The sequence below is a fragment of the Helianthus annuus genome, chromosome 17 (genome assembly GCF_002127325.2).
Source record: "Helianthus annuus cultivar XRQ/B chromosome 17, HanXRQr2.0-SUNRISE, whole genome shotgun sequence".
Classification (NCBI taxonomy): domain Eukaryota; kingdom Viridiplantae; phylum Streptophyta; class Magnoliopsida; order Asterales; family Asteraceae; genus Helianthus; species Helianthus annuus.
The window spans coordinates 40581424-40587966 of NC_035449.2; positions in this window are offsets into that span (position 1 = coordinate 40581424).

A 6543-nucleotide genomic window follows, 5' to 3' on the forward strand; every position below is an offset into this window, starting at 1 on the left:
AGGGATCTCTAGTTAACAACTAGGTCCTTGTACTATTTACAACTAACACTCCTCCTTAAGTTGGGGCATAGATATTAATCATGCCCAACTTGTTACAAACGGAGTCTATTTGTGCCTTCTGGAGTGGTTTTGTGAATATATTCGCTAGTTGTAATTTCGTCCTAACATGGATTGGCTGAATCGATGAGGGATCATTTTGAGTACCGACTATCTGATCTATGATTAGGTGACAACCAACCTCAATGTGTTTAGTTCTCTCATGGAATACTTGATTATTGGCTATACGTATAGCTGATTGATTATCACAGTACAATCGCATCAAGTCCTCAGAGATAACCCCAAGTTCTCTGAGAAGACGACGAACCCATATCATCTCTGATGTAACATCTGTCATAGCTTTGTATTCTGATTCATCACTTGATCTGAATATGGTGTGTTGTTTCTTACTCTTCCAGGACACAAGGTTTCCTCCAACAAAAACACAATACCCAGTGGTGGATCGACAAGAAATAGAACAACCTGCCCAATCTGCGTCCGAGAATCCAGGTATACGTCCATCTCCATCTTATGTGAAAGCACCCACACGACAATGACCCTGATCAGAATATAAGATCCCTAGGCCTGGTGTGGTCTTGAGATATCTTAAGACATGGAGAACAACATCCCAGTGTCACGTGTACGGAGTGGCCATGAACTGACATAGGACACTGACGACAAAGGAGATATCTGGTCGGGTGACAGTTAAGTAGTTAAGTTTTCCGACCAATCGTCTGTATCGCTCAGTATCTTTCATTGGACTTCCGTCCTCTGGAAAGAGCTTCCTCATAAGAAGCATAGGACTGTCAACCGGTTTGCAACCTAGTAAGCCATACTCAGTTATCATATCAAGGACATACTTTCGTCGACAGAGAAGTATTACTTGTGGGGAACGAGATACTTCTATGCTAAGGAAGTACCGAAGTCGACCCGAGTCGCTAATCTGAAACTGAGTCTGAAGGAACTATTTGAGCTCGGTAATCCTTTCTTCATCATCCCATGTAACTATGATATCATCCACATAAACAACCAAGACGATCCTTCGTCCTTGATGTTGTCTGAAGAATACGGAGTGATCATATGTACTACGAACTGTAACGCCCCAGAATTTAATTATATGCGTTTATATATAAACTTGCTATAGTATGTTATAAGAAATAACTAGGAGATGAACCTAGCTAGAATGTGAATTAGAATTTTAACTAAAAGAAATAAGTTTTGGCCATTTAAAACTAAGTGTGCATATATGAGGGGTGAAATGTGTAAATAATGAAAGTTAAATTATTAAATACACTAAAAACACACAACACACACATATGTGCGTGTTTGGGTCGCCAGGAGCAAGAAGGAGAAAGAACTACCCTCATCTGCACAAAATTGAGCAAATTGAAGCCCTAATCATGGCCATAACTCTTGCATGTTAATGAATTCTTGATTATCTAGGCCTACTAAAGCACAAGGTAACAAGAATTTTATGTTTTGGTGATCTTGGATATATGGGGTTTCAAGAAATCTTTGAGTTTATATGAAATTAGTATGATAATGAACTAGGATCACCATTTAGAACATGATGATTGCTTGAAATGTATTAAATTGATGTTAGAAGTGAAAAACCCACTTAGGGGACTGTAGATCCCAAAACGTATCCGGATCACAGTGGTTGGTTGTTTTAACCCACAACACCTATTGATTAGGTGTTTGAGTTATGTAAAGTCAAGAAGAAACAAAGATGAAGGTGAAGCTAATGAATTAATGAATACAACAAGTGTTGTATTGAATCCAAACAATAAGATATAACAATAAACAACCTTGGATATCAGATTTGAGCACTAGATCAACAAGAGAAGGTAACAACACTAATATTCATCAAAGAGCCAAAAGCTTGGCTAGGTTACAATGCTTGGGGTATTTATAGTGAACTCCTAACTTGCCAGCAAATTTATAAATTTGCTGGAATCTTAACTACACCAAGTCAGGATTACTACTTCTAGACAATTACAAAATAAGCCCCTAAACATTCAAAAAACCTACAAACTACAATTTAAACTAATCCAGCACAAGTATCAACGATCTCATAAGCTCTAACAATATCCCCCCTAGATCGTTGCGTACTTGTCTTCTCATTCTTCGGTAGTAACCGCTGGATTCTCAGTAGCTTGCTTTTCGGGCTCGGTTGGATTTTCTTCAATAACTATTGTTTCTGGTGGTGCCACGGTCTCTGTCGGTGCTTCCGGAGTTTCTTGAGTAATATTAGCTTCACACGTTGGTTGGTCCTCCTTAGTGGCCTCATATGTGGATGAGGCCGGAGGTGTTGGTGTTGTTTGTGAGGTTGTGGTGGTTGGATCAGCTGTTGAAGCAGAACTTCCTTCCTTTGTTTGCTCGTGCTTCTTTTTCTTTCTTGCTTCTTTCTTCTTCTGCTCCTTTTCCTTTCTTTTCTCCATTTTATCTACCATATCAAGCATTTCTCTCTTCAATCTCCAGGCGCGTTCTACCGCTCGTTGAAATAACGATGCCTCTTCCAGGTTAGCATTTCCTGCTCCGACATTAATACGGCTGGCGTTCAACATGGTTAGATCTGAGAGCCCGAACTTAAACACATCCATCGGATCCAAAATGCGAATATCCACATTGTCATTCGACCTGATTACAGCTTCACCGGTTTTACTGTCGTAAAACCATTTCTTGAAATCCTTTAGAGCGACAGAGATTTCTTCTGGAAGCTTAATTCTAGTGACAACTTTAGCTGGGTTGATTACCCACGTCACTTTTCCTTTGCCTGTAACAGGATCGATGGTGGTTTTTGATACTCTGCGTCTAGGGCGCTGCGGAGTGTGATTTTGAAAACCTTTGTTACATTCTTTGGCGATTATTCGTTCAAAATCCCTCCCAATTCCTCTGTCTTCATGGTTTAGTAGATCTAGACACCCAAGTTCTCGTAGATCCCACCTTGGAAGAGAGAAGAGATCAAATCCAGTTTCAAAGTACTGAATTACTCCACCGCGTCTCTTTACCACGAACATTCCTCTAAGATTATCATACATCCAACTGATAATCTTATCAGTAGTCTCAGATTTTTCAACTTTTATAACTTGATGAAAATCAGGAAGTCGTTCTCTTTCCTTTTTGAACCATTCAGGGTGCTCCGGAGCGAATGTTTTTCCATTTTCTTGCTCGTATAGAACTTCATCCTCGAGCCCCCATTCAATAAACTTTGATGGCATGTCTTCCCGATCTACCTCTTCTTCATCACTTTCATCACCTTCCGATATTTTGTCAACCGACTCTAACCGCTTCTTCTTTGCTTCAGCCTCTTTTTCTTTTCGGGATGTTTCTTCTTCAATAAAAGCATCAAAGTCAAAGATCTCGTCGAACGTGAACATTGGCTCGATTTTCATTTTCTCACACATCCCTTGCATCATCCTGTACATTTTCTCCAGCCCTGCTTGCTGGAATCTGATAAATTTGGACTGCTTCGCCATGTACGCAGTCATATCTTTGTTTTTCTTCCTCTGGTCTTTAATCTTTTCCCTGAGGATGTTGGTATCATTCACTTGATTCTTTAACAAGCAGATTTCTTTTGCCACTGACGGCCCGGAGTCTTTGATTAATTTGTCGTACAACTCTTGGAAGGGACGGAGCCTTTGCGGAGCAACCGGAGGCCTTGAAATCCTTGTAGGTTTTACTGGTGACACATTTGATGGGCCTTGACTTGCTTGAGCTTCATCGGGATCAACAAGTATGGTGTCAACAAAATCATTCATTGTTTGAATCTCTTCAGGTATCGTTTCGGGCCTTTCTGTGGGAGATATTTCTTTACGCTTTAAACTCTTCTCTCTTTTCTCCTTTTCTTGCAGAGCGTGAATTGCTTTCAGATCTTTGATGTGTTGGCGGTGCTGCTCTTCAGATTCAGCTGCCCTTATGGCTGCACCCATGAAACGTTCAGAGCTTTCTGTTGTCTTTTTCTTCTTGGGCAGTTCCCCTTCAGCAGGTTGTTTTTCTTTTCTTTTCCCTTTACTTCGTTCTTCTCTTGCAGCTGCTTCTGCTTGAGCTTGAGCAGCTTTCTGCTGTTTTTCTTTTACTCCCTCTTTGTACTTCTGATAAGCTGCCTTGACAATTTGTATTCTTTCTGCTCGGTACATCCAATCGTGCAGTAACACCCATTCATTGGTCTTTATTTCAGTATACTGTCGGCTAGTCGGGACATGAAACTTGTAAACATTTCCATCATTCGGGAGATCCTTGTGTTGATCGTTGATAAGCAATTGAATGAATCTAGGGTACATCGCCCACGTAGCTCCGTTTGCATTTCCACGCATGTAGTTGAATATTAAGCCCGAGAAGTTGAACTTCTGATTTAGGCATAAATTCAACATGGCCGCCGACCATTCTAGGTTCAATCCATCATATCCACCTTTTCGATGAGCTAGACTCATAGAGATCACATGAACAATGAATCTCCAATCTCGGGTGAGTCCACCTCTCTTGATTTCTTTCTTACTGCGGAAGTCTCCAGCATACCCCATTCCTTTAAAACCATCGAGGATATCATCTTGACTTAGACTTAACGGATCCTGATCACTGTCTTGGAACTTCAAAACTCGGCGAATCCTGTCTTCAGTCACCTCCACTCTCTTGTTACGAACGGTTGAAACTATTCCTGGTTTGTTGTTGATGGATTCCAGCTTCACGTTTTGCCAGAAGTCTTGAATGTGTATGGGGTAGACTGTAACAGATGTCTCCACAGTGTATCCGATCCTGCTGATACGTACCCATCTGGTTACGTCTTCAAAATCAGTAGGCACTTCATCTAGATTTATGCTTTGATTATGCTTTAGCGTTTTATCCCATTCCAGATTCTTCACCATACTGCACAGTACACGGAAAACGAGGCAAGTTAGAATGGGTAATTACCCGATAAACTGTACATAGAATAGAATTTACAAGAAATATACATAATTATATTAAAAGAATTAAAAAAAACAAATGCATGATAATTTCGCTGCCAGGTCAAGAGATGTCTTCGCTGACCCTAGTCATCGAGACAACATACTAAGTTCGCTAGCGAACATAGCGATGACAAGGTCTTGTTTCCGAAACGACTTGCCAGCGAAGACCATAACCTGTATCGACATCCGGGCGATTTAGATTATGTGGCAGGATGCTCGAACTCGCGTTCGAGACTTGTGATTTTCGCTATCATCGCTCAGGCATCGAGCTCGTGTCTTCGCCAAATTCGCCAGCTATCCGGTTAGTCACATTCTGATTAGGGTTTTATTTCGCTGGCGAATTTAAACGATGTACAAGTTCTTGTCGTCCGGAAACGATTTACCAGCGAAGGTATCGATCTAGATCGCTACTCGAGCGAAATAGATCGTTCGCTGGTTGCTCGAACTCGCGTTCGAGGCTTTTGATCTTCTCCCACCTAAAATCGCTGACTTCGCCATATTCATCAGCAAATTCGCTGTACTCATATTTTTCTTGAAAAACCCTTTCAAAAACCCTAACAGTTGACAATCATATGACCAGACATTGATTCAGCACAGATTTTGAGCGAAAGTGTTTGCAACAATGTCGGATAAAACTCTATTTGTTACTTGAATCATCAATAAAAAAAACATCATAACCCACATATTTACAAACTAACAAAAACTTCATGAGATCAAAACTTAGAAACCCACAGTGAATCGATTCGACAAACCCAACAGATCTGGTAGTTGATGACTTTAATCAAGAAATGGAAAACCGGAATTTTGAGAAGAAGACTACCTGAAATTCTTGATAGGTTATAAATCTTGTGTTGAGTTTATGAAACAGATCGGAGTTTGAAAGAGAAGATGAAGTGAACGGTTTTTGAGAAGATGTGAAATGAATTTGAAATTTTTTTTTAACTGTCGGTAAAAAAAAAATTATATATATGTACGAATTAGGATAACCAGCGAACTTATAAATTCGCTGGTATCTTAATTTCGCCGCCATGTGATAGTTTTCAACCAATTTCAATTTCGCTCGTTGATTTCAAACTTTCTCGTAAAACGTGCCCATTTTTGTTTGAAAAGCTGTTTATTTTGAAATATTTACAACAATGCCAAAAATTGGGCCATTTTGACTCCGAACTTCAAATTTCTTGCTTTGGGAAATTCCCATTAACTCAGATTTTCTTGACATATCTGATGCTTACCGAACTTACCTGCAGAAGATCACATTGCCAAAACTCGTCAAATTCTTTATATAATATTATTATTATGTTACTAACCAGGGCACAAGAAAGACTGTCAGTATGTTTGTCCGCTTAAATCCATGCATCCTTCTTTCAACATACCTTCGGAGAGCGTGTTTATCATGTTTTCGGTAATATTGACAAGTCTTCGATGGCCCCCACACAAGCTACTGAAAATAGAATCATTACGCCCTCGTGAGTCCCACATTAGGACATACCCCCGCGATCAAGTTATGCACAAAGATTCCTCATAACGGGTGAGTATATTGGTTTCATTCTCTTCAACGATA